The following is a 14,611-nucleotide window of genomic DNA, read 5'->3' as shown; positions in this document are numbered from 1 at the left end:
GATGTGTCGCAGTGAAAGCTCTTAGATTTCACTGCGTCACTTCTACGTGGCTACCCTGCGTTAGAAGGTCCATCCTGCAAACATTATACCTGTCGCAGGTATAACGTAGCGCAGGGGTTTACGCTTCTGCCTAGATGCGTCACTTTGTAAATATGGCACAGCATGATGCATCTTTTACGCCGACGCAGCGTCACAAAAAGTGACGCAACAGCAGCGTAAGGACTTCATAAATAAGGCCCACAATTTTCAACTCATAATGTGGTGCAAGTGTTGATTTTACAATGGCCAATTTTTTTTTATGTGGTTGCAAAAATGACCTGCCCCAGTGCAAACTTGCCCAGTATTGGTCAAAATTGCAGGACACCAGAGCTTATAAAATGTCCCTCATGTGTTGATGGCAAGCACTGTAGTTTGTGTGAGTGAGGCCTCGACTCAGAGGAAGCAATCACGGTGGTTCCAGGAATAAGGTTAGGGATAAAGGAACCATGAAGTGAGGTTGAGTGTGTGGATTAATGGATCATTGATTGATCAGGGGGCGTGGCTGTTAGTGGTGCAGCAAATACAATGGCATGAGGTCCTGGGGTATGAAGGAGCCTACTGCACCCCAATTACTGGTTGACCCTTTTACAAATAAACCAGGTCATGTGGTCTGGTGGTGGAACTTTCCTTGCTTGTATGAGCGCCCATGGCACCAGTGTTACAACACTGGGAGTGATGTTTTCAGTGTGGACAAAAGGACCACGGAGTGATGGTGAGAGCGCAAGAATCATGGGGTGATGGCGAGATCGCTGATGAGGGAATGGAGTGAGGGTGAGTGTGACAGTTAGGACAGTACCTACTATTGGTGGTGGTCTGCAAAAGGGCCAGATCACTGTAAGCACCCAAGTTGGCGATAGGAACTGAATTTGTTGATGGTAGGTTTGGAGTGCCCTTGGTTTTTAAGTAACAGGAACTGTGCCTTGGGGGTGTGGAGGAGAGGGATAGCAGAGACTGTGCTCGTGGTAGGGCACGTCAGGCTGCAGATGGCAGATATTTAGGCGCAAGCAATTGTTGAATTAGCTATACAAGGGGTACTGTTTTACCATGCACTGCAATGCAATAATGCTTTTCAGTGCTGCAAGGTTTTAATGATTTTTTTCTAGTTCATAGTTTCACATGTACGATTCATAAATGAAAAATATATATTTACTTCTGCTTGAACTATTGTAAAGACCAAGGTTATCTTTTTTTTCTGATGCATACAGTTTCCTTCAAAGGATATTCGATTGTAAAGCGGGCTTAATCGCAGTACACAGAATATTCCAACACAGTTTTGCAGACATAATGCATTCCTTGTAAAATGGTCAAGGCTGTAACGTAATTACGTCACCTGAGGCTCAATAAGGATTTTCCACATATTTATAAAACTTCTTATTAATGTAAATCAAAGTCCTTGAGCAGTCCACGGCAATGTTGGAAATTAGAATAAAAGCTAATGTGCTCAGAAAATGCAGACTAAAATTAAGCCTAATGAATCTGAAAGATATTATTTTCCTCGCTGTTGTTGGAGTGTTGATAATTCAAGACATTTTGTTCCTTTCTCTGTTGCTCAAGGGCATTACTATGACTGGGCAGAGACGGAAATCCGTTTTTTATAAATATCCCAGACTACAAAATCACTGATACAGAACTTAGAAATGCTTATTATTCAAGGAGCATAATTTATGTATTGAAGTTAAATAATAATCCTCGAGCCCAAAGTTTGAGAAACTAGCTTCATTTGTAGCTTAAACACAAAAAGACGGATGATCCTTGAAATCTCCAAAAACATGGTATGGCGACATTATTTCTGCAATGACAATGTTTTGCAATTGCAAAGGGCAACGCCCGACATGCAAACCGGCCCAATTCTGTTTTTAATGTTTTAAGAGCTGCATTTAACAGAGGAATGTTAGACTGAATATCGAACATAGATGCTTCATGGACTTTAATCAGCAGCCCCTTGATAACTAAGAGTTCACTGAATTTCGGAAAGGAGACCTGTGTTCATCCCCTTGACCCCAGTGTTTGGATCTCCACCCTCCATCCACAGGAATGCCGGCAATATGTTTCAACTGTCCGGGGAAGTTCTCCTCACCCTCTATCTTGAGCAATGTCAGACCCAAAGCATCCAAAATTGATCTTACCTTTCCTTGTAATTAATATTGTGAGTCAACAAGGTTAGAAAATGGTGACAAATATTTATTTGGGGAAAGGCATTTTTTAGAGGAAAGCTAACAAGTTTACCACGGTTGACCTCAGTATCCCCGATTGGCTTAATGACTATTATTACCTATGTTTGATCTTCACCTATTGACAGGTACAAGCCCTGCTCCTGCCCCTCCTGCTCCGAGCTCGGTCCCCGGGAGACGCGGAGGCGACCAGCGACCAGTGGAGACGCGGTCAGGCGGCCAAGCGGCCGCCTTTGAGAGGCACTTCCCACGGCTGCAGAGACACGCCGCCAACGAGCGAGTTAGCAGGGTAGCGTTCTAATTTCAGCGAAGCCGCAGAAGCCTCGTCGCTGCCTCACGGAAGTCCGCGACAGCTCTCGAAGAAGAAGCGACCAGCAGAAGTCCCTTGCCTGGCACCCCTCGCTTGGCCACCCTCACCCTCATCCTCACCTCATCCTCACCTGAGTGGCGCTCACCCCCGGCGTTCTGTCCGTCTGGCTCCACACCACTCTGTGCATCTGCAGTATAGCTGTTCATGGGAGGAGCCCAGCGCCGCGACTGGAGCATCGCCTGGGAGCCGGCGAGCAGGTGAGCAGGTGAGCGCCGCATCGTTGGGAGGGAGCTCCAATGCGCAAGAAGTGAACGGCTCGCTGGTAGCTAGCTGAGTTTTAACCAGAATCACAGCTCACCTACTGCTGTTCAATCGACGAAAAGCCTCAGATACTCTCAAGGTTGCTGACAAGGTTGCTGACACCCTAAAGGATCTCTCATACCCCAAGGAGTACAGTGACAGTGGGGGGGCTCTCTACGTTATCACAAATTACCATTTCGCTCCAGAGCCCTCATCCAGGAATTGACCTCAGCCCCCCCCGACCCTTGTCCTACAAATACGCCGACCTGGCTGGGTCTGAACTCTACGCAAGCAGCCATTTCCCTTTGACAGCAAAGCCCGGTCAAGCAGCAGCAGCAGCCCTGCCCTACCCTCCTCGCCCACACGCCACCTCAGCTGCCCACAGCCACTCTTTCATCCAGTCCACAGTGACGGCAAAGCCCCGGAGCCACGCTGTCTGGCGGCAACAAGGCGAGGCAACACTAGGAGGTCACCTGACCAGGTGGTCCTTTGGCCATGGGGGTCAAAAGGAAGGGTCGCCAGGCGCTGTCTCCAGAAAAAAGCCTAACAACTCAATCACCAACCTGTAAGACAACTCGGAAGACCAGGAGTAAATCATTAACTGTTAGTCCAAATGAAAGGGCACAAGAGGCAGCCCAAAGAGGGACAATCACAAACTTTTTTACGAAAAGGGAACCCCCCAACAACATTCACGGCTCTGGCCTTAGCCCAACAGCCACCCCTGGCATTCCTGACCCCGCTCAAGACCCAGTTCAAGATAACAGCACACCTAACCACAGCGGACGACCGCCGAATCCTGATCGCACTCCCAAAGTAGCGTCGCCCTTTTGTGAGGAACTCAGTTCCGCCCAGGATCAGGCCCAGGATCAGGCCAGTAGACAGGACACTACCGTTCATGGTCAATCACACCTAAAGTCAACCGCAGGACCACTCTGCGACAGCGCTTCTCCCCGGTCCACAATTGAGACACAGGGCACCACAATCGACAAGATCATCGCCAAAGTCCAGACCGGCAGCGGACGTTCCGCATCAACAATAGCTCAGATCCACCAGCCAAAAATCCAGGGCTTATCTTTTCAGAACCCGGGTCCTAGCATTTCACAGCACGACCAAGAACATGTGCACAAGAATCTTAACCCAACGCTACCTCAACCGGATTCCCCTGCTCCATCCCCGCCACCCGCTGAGGAGCTCTTGGGCTCCTTCCTTTACAATCTTGAGCAAAAGATTGAAAGAACTCTCGAACTAACCCCCATTCCATCTTGGCCCCAAGAATCCCTTTGGGCAACCAAAAAGAAAACGCGGAATCCCGACCGGGATATCGGCACAGACACGACCCTGGACAATTCACCCCAGTTGGAGTCAAGTAGCGCCACCAACAAAGCTCTTCTGTGGCAATCAACAAAAATGTAACTACAGATTGACCTTCTGCAGGCAATAGCTGGGCGATTAGCCGACATAGGCTTCAAGGTGGAGGCTCTGGCCAATAGGATCTCCCAGCCCGAGGGCCCCAACTGGGGGGCCGGCGCCTGCCGTTGCTCAGATATCATCGAGAAGTGGGCCTCTCTGCCTGAGGTACTAGCCGAAATCATGGAAATAGCGAAAGGAAGAACGGCGGCACCCACGTTGAATGATAAAGAGAAGGAGGCAAAGTACAACAGCCTCACCCCGAAGGCGAAACAGGAAGAAAGACACAGCTGATAATGGCAAAAGCGCAGGACTTTCAACCACAAAGCCAGCAAACAGCTCACCAGAACCCATAACCGTCGATAGCCTCAATCACAGGGACAGCGAAGAAATCAAAACAGCTGGGCCAGATGACTCACCAGGCTTAATAGACACACAGAAGTCCCCAATGTCAAGAAGAGCAAAAAAGAAGCTAAAAAAACAGCAGAAAAAATCAAAGTTAAAAGTTAGACAACCACAGGTTTTGAAGCCCAAGCACCAACCATCAAACGAGGGGACAAAAGCTAAAGCGACCCAGCTGTATCCAATATTTACAGATAAAATTGGGGCTTAAGGCCCATTCAGGTCACCCCACCAAAGGGAGAGCAATACAACCAACCCACATCAGTAGGCCCCCCCCCAGCCTAAAGGACGAAAAGCCACCAGCAATTCAAACTAGCTCTACGGCAAATCAGCCAATGGCCGAAAAAAAGCACCAGCCTCAACATGGCCCCAACGGCCAACTCTGTCAACATTCGTGTCCCAAGGCGCTACCCTGCATCCACCCCAAATAAGTCCCCAGCTTTCAATCAGGACAAATGACTACCAAAACAAGTGGTTGCAAGGAGGTATGCCCCCAACCCCCAAAGGCAGTCACATTTCTGTGCCCTCTCTTGTCAAACCAACCATAAAAAAGGGCGGTGGGGCCCAAAACTTGAATGGACTCTCAGTCTACGAGGTGGTCTTTACTCCAAGATTCTCCAGCGCAGGACACTATGACATCCTGAACCGGAGCAACCTCCTACGTCTTTTCAAACACCTGGACACCCTGGATAAGATACAATCAGGGGACATAGACTGGGTGAAATTCGAGAGTTTGAAGGGGGACTCACCTGGTGATTCTACTGTGGTGGGACTGAAGAACAAAGAAATACTGCAAGCCATCAAACAAAACTCCGCCTTACTCGCGGAGTGGGGCATTGAAGTTCAGGTATTATCACCTCCAAAATACCCTCTCGTCCTGGTCCCTGACAGCGGGAGAGGGGTCACCCGATCAGTCCTAAAAGGGACAACCAGCTTGGGCCCCCCAAATAGCAGCCAGACCGGCCCGAGAGTACACACCGGAATCAGAATACTTTATGAAAACAACCATCGAATCATACATAACATCCTCCCCCTCCCTGAGCAAAAGGGACCAGGTAGCAAGATGACGCAGCACTCCTAGCCGCTATAACAGTCGGCAATCCAGCAGGGATGCCAGGATCGACACCACTGCAAAACCAGAACTTACAGTAATCTCCTGGAACATAGCAGGGGTTAGCAAAATCGGCAACAATGAAAATCTGAAGCAGTTTCTGGAATGTGGGGACTTAATCTGTCTCCAAGAAACCTGGGCCTTAACCTCCACCCCCCTGGCTGGGTATTATGAGTTCCAAGTACCAGCAACGAAAAGGAACCTTTTCGGCCGCCCAGCAGGTGGACTATCAATATTCATAAAACATGCGTGCGCATTCGATGCCTCCCACATCAACGTGAACACGGTCGGTCTACAAGCGTTACTGATAAGGGGTCTGAGCCTCACTAGTCTACCAATTCATCTGCTTGTATTAAACTGCTACATCAACCCCGCACAGACCCTTATGAAAGACCACCTGGAGGCTCTGGCATCCAACTTGGAGGACCTGTTAATCAAATACAATACACATAAGGTCATCTTAGCAGGGGACTTTAACCTAAAAGACCTAGATAACTTGGAAACCCTTCCTCAAGGCTCAGGAAGGGTGGCTCCCCTGCGCGACCTCTTCCGCAGCTACATACTGTCATCCACTCATACGCAGAAAAAACTAGGTTCAAGCACCTGGCAGCCACATCCCACTTTTCGGAATCTGTCCAGAATTGACTACATCATGATAAGTGGGACACTGGCGGACAGAATGACTGACTATGAAGTCGTGAACCGACAGGACAGCGACCATAGGCCATTAAAAGCTTAATTCCAGCTGGTCATACCGGCCGCCACCCCGTATCACACCATTGGGGAGTCAAGTGGGGAGGAGATACACACTGCCCTGCGGAGAATCAAGTGGACAGACAAGACAGAGGGAAAACTTCAATCATGGCTATGTCAGATACAGCAAGGGAGTCTGCCCGTACTTGGTCCCCCCACAACAGGATGGGTGCAAATCATCGAGGACCTACAAAATAAACTTGGTAATCCTAAATCACATAATCCAACAATAAAAGTGCCCTTCAAGAATCGGAGAACTTGCCCCCAGGATATCCGGGAACTTAAACGACTTCTGCGTAAGGCCTGCGCAGCCAAGAAAAGAAGCGGCCTCCAAGCAGAAGGGCCCTCAATATCGGAACTGAGGACTTCCCTAAGGAAGAAGTTATGGGAACTAAAAAAAACGGACACGGAAAGCAAATGGCTAAAAGTCTTCCTTCTTCTCAAACAAAAGAACCCCGCTCAACTCTGGAGCTTCATCAATCAGCTGAACAACCGAGGGCCAACGAGGGAAAACGGGGAAGCTGAAAAAGTTTGGATCCAATACGTGAAACAGCTATACGAATCTGCCCCCAGCCAGGAACCCCCGACAGCGGACAGGGTGGAGCTAACCGAGAAAGTCCAACAGCAATGCCTCCAGTTAGAAACAGCTACCCTATCCCCAAGAAACAACACAAGGGGTAACAGCTCCCCGGTCGCCGCCCTCACTACCGGCGAACACCAGACAGGTCATCAACACCATCAAGCAGATGAGGAATGACGGCGCGCCGGGGCCCAACGGGATCCCAGCACCTGTCTTTAAACAGGCAGCAGAGTTCTGGGTGACACTTTTAACTCCACTCTTTAGTTACGCCTACCACACCACAATAATCCCCGACTCTTGGAGGGGCTCCATACTGTTTCCCATCTTTAAAAAAGGCGACCGCTCCAAGCCTTCGAATTATAGGCTTATTGCCTTGCTTGACTTGGAGGCCAAGGCATATGCACGCCTATTGCTCTCCGATCTGGAAAAATGGGCAGAAGAGGAAAAAATAATGCCAACATATCAGACTGGTTTCAGGGCCAAGGCCTCTACAATGGACAATGTCCTGGCGTTAGCACATCTTTCAGCCAAGGCAACCCAGAAGAACCACCCCCCATTATTCTGCTGCTTTGTGGACTATAGTACAGCATTTGACAAAGTGGACAGAAAACGCCTTTGGTGGAAGTTAGAAAAATGGGGGATAACATCGAAACTCTTGAAGGCTATAATGGCACTTTATGAGGCCACCTGGGTGCGGGTTAAAACAAGCACACACACTGTCACTCTCAAAATATCTACAGCAAATGGGCTGAAGCAAGGGTGCGTGCTGGCCCCCCTCCTATTTAATCTATACACTGCGGATTTGGGAGAGGCCCTAAAAGGTGCCAGTCTAGTAGCACCTAGACTAGGAAGCATAAGGCTACCACTTTTACAGTACGCCGACGATACAGCCATTATGAACCATACGAGGATAGGCTTACAAAGAGCTCTAACGGCCTTAAACAGTTTCAACATTGCCAACAGCCTGACGGTTAACAAAGGGAAAACCAAGGTCATCATCTTCGGATCGTTCCGTCATAAACGGCACGCACAGTGGCAGCTGGGGAATGCTCAAATACACTCAGTGGCCTCTTACAATTACCTAGGGGTCTGGTTTTCGGAACGGGCAAAAGCAAATGTCCACCTCAATCATCTGGCCTCAAAAGCTAATAAGGTAACACACCTGCTAAGACAACTAAATCGGAACCTGATCAGCCCCTCTGCTAGCCCAATTTTGATAGCTCTAAGAGCAAAGCTTCTGCCCGCAATCTCCTACGGGCACTTGGCATTTCCAGGGAAGTTGGATGCACTCCTCACCTCTGCCCAAATTAAGGTGTACAAGTCGGTGTTACACATCCCAAGGTCCGCTAGGAGAACCAGGCTGAGACTGGAGCTTGGCCTTGCAAGGCCAGACGTGATCGGCCAGGGGGAGCTCATCAAACTGTATCTAAGGATATTAAAGGCCCCGGCCAACTCCCTAAAATACCATCTGCGCCCCATCTTCGAAGATCCAGCATCTACATGGCACATTAGGCTGGGAAAAGCAATTAAAGCCCTTAAGTTAGTAGAAGAAAATCTACCGCGGCAGGACATCCCGCTGAACTTTTGGAAGAGAGCTATCAATAAACAGGTGAACGAAATCTCCTTTGAACTTGATCACAGATCCACCCGTCGAAGCTCCAATTTGGAACCCCTAAACAACTCCTTCACGGTGGGCAAAGCACAACCATATCTAAGCGAGGCCATCACAACACATGCCCGAAGTAAAATTCTATTCATGAGGCTGGTCACGCTCGGGATAGCCGATTTCAACCCTGCTTGGGCCCAAAAAGGGGTCCCCACATCATGCAGGCTTTGCACATACAAGAGGGAATCTTGGCTGCACCTTCTTTGCTGCTGTCCTCATTTCAAGAGCGAACGTCGGCGACTGCTGCGCCCGATCCGTCTCAATCAGAACATTACAACATGCTCAGAAGCATCAGCCCTGTGCCTGTCAACCACTAACACCATGTTCCTAGCGCGATCAGCGAAATTTGGTCACCAAATCAGTATAGCACTAAAAACTCATAATGAGAGTACCCCCCCCTAACTTAGGATACTCTCCACAACAAGAACTGATATGAGCTGAACAGAACCAGACCCGTTGTTCCACCGAAAAAGTCACCAGCTCGCCATCGTAACCAACAACGCAAAGTCTTACCTGAACCAATACAAATGCTGGGAACTCCTAATCAATAAGACTAAGACTGTGGGAGTTGCACTCCACTCCACCCATTTTCCTCCCCCCTATATACCATTATCCTAATCAGCATAGGTACACTTTTTTTAATTCTTTATCTTATTTAGAAGGTTATTTTAGAATTATTGATCTTTGTACTTTCTCTTTTACTGTAAAGATTTTAATTAATTGCGCAGTCAATAAAAACCTACCTACTGACAGGTACATTGACCTTTTTTGAGGGGTTTTCTTAAGTGACTTTCTTTGAGTGCGCCAATTGTTTTTCAAACCCCCCCCCAATTTTTTCTTGTGATATAGGTCTTCCTGCAGTTCGTGTTGCACTCATCTAATGAGGACTCTGCATGCTATTTTGTTTCCCCCTAATAAGTAAGTTGTTGACATATTTTTTTTTGCCATGTTACTTCAGATTTTTGGGCAGTTGCTCCTCCTATTTTCTTCTGTCCTGATGATGACCCACTAACAGTGGTGGCTCTCACAGGTAACGCTGAGGGGGGCAAAACGGGGCGGGCGGGGCTGGGGGCATAGTGAAGTGTGACATATGACGGGAAAGTGGAGAGTAAAGAAATGAATCAAATAAAAGCACTGACTTTGCGCTCGCAGCATCGCCGACTCGCATATTCACATAAATTGTGAACATTAGTGTTTCCATGATTAGCTTGTTTAACTTACTACTAAGTACCTAGTACATTGCACTGTGTGTGCCCGGGCCTTTAAGCCACATGCTGCTAGTGGGCCTGCAGCCCTGATTATGCCACCCTTACAAGCAGCCTTTCAAAGGGGTTTCAGATCTGCCACTGCAGTGTCTGCGCACAGTCTCTACTGCCATGTTGACCTGATAAGTGCACCCTCTTGCCATGCCCTAACCTTCCTTTTTATTACATGTGAGGCACCACTAAGTTAGGCCCAAGGTACCCCAGTTGGCAGCGTGCAGTGTATGTGAAAGGTTGGACATGTACTGATGTGTTTTACATGTCCTGAAAGTTAACTACAGTGTATTTTGTTTTTCACTATTGAAAGGCTATCTGTCCCATAAGATTGAATGGGAGTTTACTTATTACATCTTATAAGTATAACTTCCCATCGAGACAAGATCGAAAGATGGAGTTGAGTATGCCTGAACTCAGAATATAAAATTGCATCTTTTAGTAAAGATGATTTTTATATTGTGTGTTTGAAAATAAAAATGTTTAAGTCTCACCTACTCAGCGCGCATGAGCTGCATAGGAGACCTTTAGTGGTTGTTCTGCTCTTTCTCCAAACACGCTTGTGGCGGCTGAGGTTCCGTAAAAATTATTATGATGTTCTGGGCATTGCCGAATATGGATAAGTTTGGTATCTACGAACCGCAAATGATGAGTTCGGCAAGTGTGCGAATTTTCGCTACACTACCTGCCAGGGTTCGCCTAATATTACGTGTTCTTCATCTGAACCCTCGGGTTCCATTTTTAGATACGGCATCCATTTTGTTTCTTGCCCTCACATAGTCAGCGAGCAGGTAACTGTTCGCCCCTTGACCCTCTAGTTCCCCAGCCTTGCGGAAGACGCATATTCCTTTCATGCGTCTTTATGGCCGGAGGAATGACACAGCAAAGGCAGATGACACAGCTTGAGGGTAATCTGGTTGTACCGGTCTATTGTGACAGCCTTACAGGCAATGGATCCAACTCTTTTGATCTCGCGATCATGCTTCCGATATTACCCCCACACTCTTTTCTCTACACGTGTCCGACTTCCTTACAGCTGCTCTTGTCTCTCCTTCTTTGTCATTTACAACTCTAATGGGTGTGCCTAATGGTGGGAAGACAGTTGGGAACCGGCATGGCTATTGTAATTATGTTCCGGGATTCTGAACACATGAAAGCGACCCTTTTTAAGTCTACTGTGGGAACCGGATTGTAATCTTTTTTCCACATGTTATGCAATGGCAACTTTCTGTATAAAAGAGAGCGACCTACAATACAATTTGAAGCAGACTCGCAGAACCTACATGTTCATGTACTTCTTATGACTCCTGTTTCCCTGCAGTAATAAAAGCTGATCTTTGACGCCGAAGGAAGTGTCCCGTGTCTCTGTAGTTTGTGCGCCGAAACAGGTATCCCATGAAGGTTATAGGTGTTGTTCCCTGGCACCGCTGGTACTGTTAAAAGTCCAGTCCTTCAGTTGGCGCCCAACGTGGGGCGACTTCAGCGGTACCGGTCCAAAGCCTGATGATCGTGAGGAACTTCGTGTGAAATCTCCGAGGGAAGGTGCACCCCGCTTCATCGATCCTGTTGTCGAAATAAGTGGCCCGAAGTTTTTCCCTGCGAAGATTCCCGCCTCCTGACGGCTGCGACGGACCGATGCCCTGACTGTCGACCTGTCTTCGACGCCCGGCGCAGACCTTATGTACAAGCGAGACGATAGACGGGCCTTCCTGGTGACGCCATTGAAGTTCTGAGTTAAGTATTTGTGGGTCGCTCCCAGTCCTTAGTGGTTGTTCTAGCTTCTTGAAAGCTTTGTTGTTAGCCTTTAAGGCTTTGTTGTATTGCATGGTTCCTTTGCATTTGTGGTTCTTAGTATTGGTCCTTAGTATTATTTGACAGTTGCAATTGCCAAAAACCGAGGGTTTTGACTTACACGAGGTTTTATTGCTTCGGTAATCCTTGAAGTTTGATACTAGGTTAGTGTGCACGACGATGCCTAGCCATAGTGGTTTGTTTCGTATTTTCAAATGTTGCGCAATGGATTCCCGGTTGGAGGACTCGTGTCCGATACCTCCAGTTGGAACTCCGATACATGATCTTTATAGTCGACATGGTGTAGGTCCTATAATCTATAATGATTACTGGGTCCGCTATACAAAGAAAGACGGTGACCTTAGATGGCCACCACATGGAACTTTTGAATTTTCGATTTTAGATAATCTTGAGGCTAAATTATTTTTAAAGAAAGCTAGGCCAGCTATGTTTGATTCCTTTCGGATATGGCGTAAAGAGGCCAAGCAGAAAGAAATCAAACAACTTAAAAAGGATCAGAAGCAAGGGTTCGTTCCTATAATGCAAGCTATACGAGAATGTAAACAGGACAAAGAAGAAAAGGAAATGGAAATCTCTACTAGATTGCATCATATGAAAATAGATAAATGTTACCCAGTTTTACCGAATAATCTAGAAAAGAAAGAAGAAGATTTGAAGGAGGATTCCTTGTTATCATATTTAATGAAATCACCACCTCCTTACGTACAGGGTGCTACTGCTCCTGTAGCTCCTCCTGTAGTACCTCCTGTTGCTCCCCTTGTTGCTCCAGCGGCTGCGGGTCAGCCCGCTGTTAACCCTACGTTTGTTCCACCACCTGTCCTTGTTCCTACTGCTCCTGTACCTGTACCTTCACAGACTGTTGTTTCTGCTACTCCGACTACCTTGTCCGTTCCTACTATGCCTTCCTTCACCTCCAGTGTTGTTGCCCCTGTTTTTCTTTCTCCTTCTGTTCGTAAGCGTGTTCCTAACTCTGTTGCTACCCTTTATTCACCTCTTTCTGGTCCATTATTTTCGTCTGATTCATCTGAAACTCCTCAGAGACGGAGTCAGATCCCTAGTGGTAGGGAGAAAGAGACGTTAACAACCATGGCACATAGGTGGATGAAACATCCTGCTAATTACACTCCACGTGTAGTCTTTGATACATTTTCTCAGTTTAATGAGCCTACGCAGAGATTCGTGTTTGAGGAGATGTGTAACTTTTTGAGGGAAGAATGGTATAATGATGATGTAGATAATGTACCGTCCGACATAATTGAACTTCAGAGTCACTTTTCGAACGGTATGATTATAGGAGACGATGTACGACGTGCCGTGGAACGCTTATTAGCGTTTAGATCCACAGCACATTCTCGGGTATCAGCAGATGATACCACCGAGAATTGGAAAGCGGTTCCTGGTCAATATCCCATGAGAGAGGTTCCGCCACTGTGGGTGCCTGGTGATCCTAATGCAAACCCTGTGGTTCTACCACATTTTCGAAGGGTATGGATACATCTTCCATGGAAACGATCGGAGGTTTTGCAAGTGAAGCAATCCTTACCTGATCCGCGTAAAAACCCGGCTGGTTATTATAAGGAGTTATCACAACTGGTAGAAGCTTCTATTATGAACCTTGCCGATATCGACATGTTGTTTGGCAATGTTGTACCGCAACCAGTTTGGGCTAAAATTCGTCAAGCCAATCACGCAGTTGAATTAGGCGGTGATTGGGCTGCACTGCTAGCGGCTGATGCATTACAAGTTGGTGGGGCTAAGCCCGACCAGCTAATCTTAGACTTGCCGCAGAAAATCATTACGCTCATGAAAACTATCATGCCAGCGATGAAGGTGAACTGGGATAAGTTATCAGCTTGTAAGCAAAAGAAAGACGAGAGTGTCTCGGATTTCTTTACAAGGTTTGAGGAAGCGTTTGTCGACCACAGCGGCCAGGACATGGGCGCTGAGGGAGGACAGCGGTTATTCGTTGACAAGTTCGTATCGAATTTGCTGCCTGAGCTATGCAACAAATTAAAGAATTCAGAGAGTGCGTGGGCAGTTTCAACCCCTGCGCAAATACTAGCAACAGCCCAGTATTATGAGAATAGGGAAAAGGAAGAAAGTGATCGTGTAGAGAAGAAAATGAAGGAGCTCAAGACGAAGGTTTTGTTAGAGCAAGCATACCCTCCACGATCAAACCAAACTGATTCACAACAGCAGTATCGACCACGAGCACAGCCCAATAGGACACAGCCGCGTTCTGACAATTTTGATTATAGATTTTCCCTTGGGTATAATCAGTGCGCATATTGTAAGAAAGAGGGACACCTAAAATATGATTGTCTTGCCTTACGGGATCGCCTAAATGGTGTGTCAGCACGAGGAAATCGTGGTAGTGGTCCCCAACAGGCATCACGAGGTAGAGGTCGTGGTTCATCCCACAATCAGAGTGATCGTTATCAAAATCAATCAGATGCAAATAATTGTTTTGACCAGCGAAATGCAGGGTCAGTCCGATCTGCACAGTATAATGTGGACGATTATTACGTAGAGCATGAGACTGTTGTAAATGACCATTACTAGGACAGCCAACGACAAAGAGAGGGAGTAGTGTCAGTTCCGGTCGATCAGAGTGGGCCTTACGTTGCAGTGGCTACATCGGGTGTAGTTGAGCCTTTTCTGTTAGACACTGGTGCGACGAAAAGTTCCATCATGCATTCGAAACTCCCTGGCGCACCTTTGTCTGGCTTAACGAACGTTTCCGTTGGATTCTCTGGCGCTCCTGTTAGCAACCCAGTCTCTAGTCCTTTGCCTCTTATGATTGG

Source organism: Lissotriton helveticus, chromosome 5_1 (assembly GCF_964261635.1).
Source record: "Lissotriton helveticus chromosome 5_1, aLisHel1.1, whole genome shotgun sequence".
NCBI lineage: Eukaryota > Metazoa > Chordata > Amphibia > Caudata > Salamandridae > Lissotriton > Lissotriton helveticus.
The sequence above is the reverse complement of the archived record's forward strand: the minus strand, read 5'-3'. Positions refer to the sequence as shown.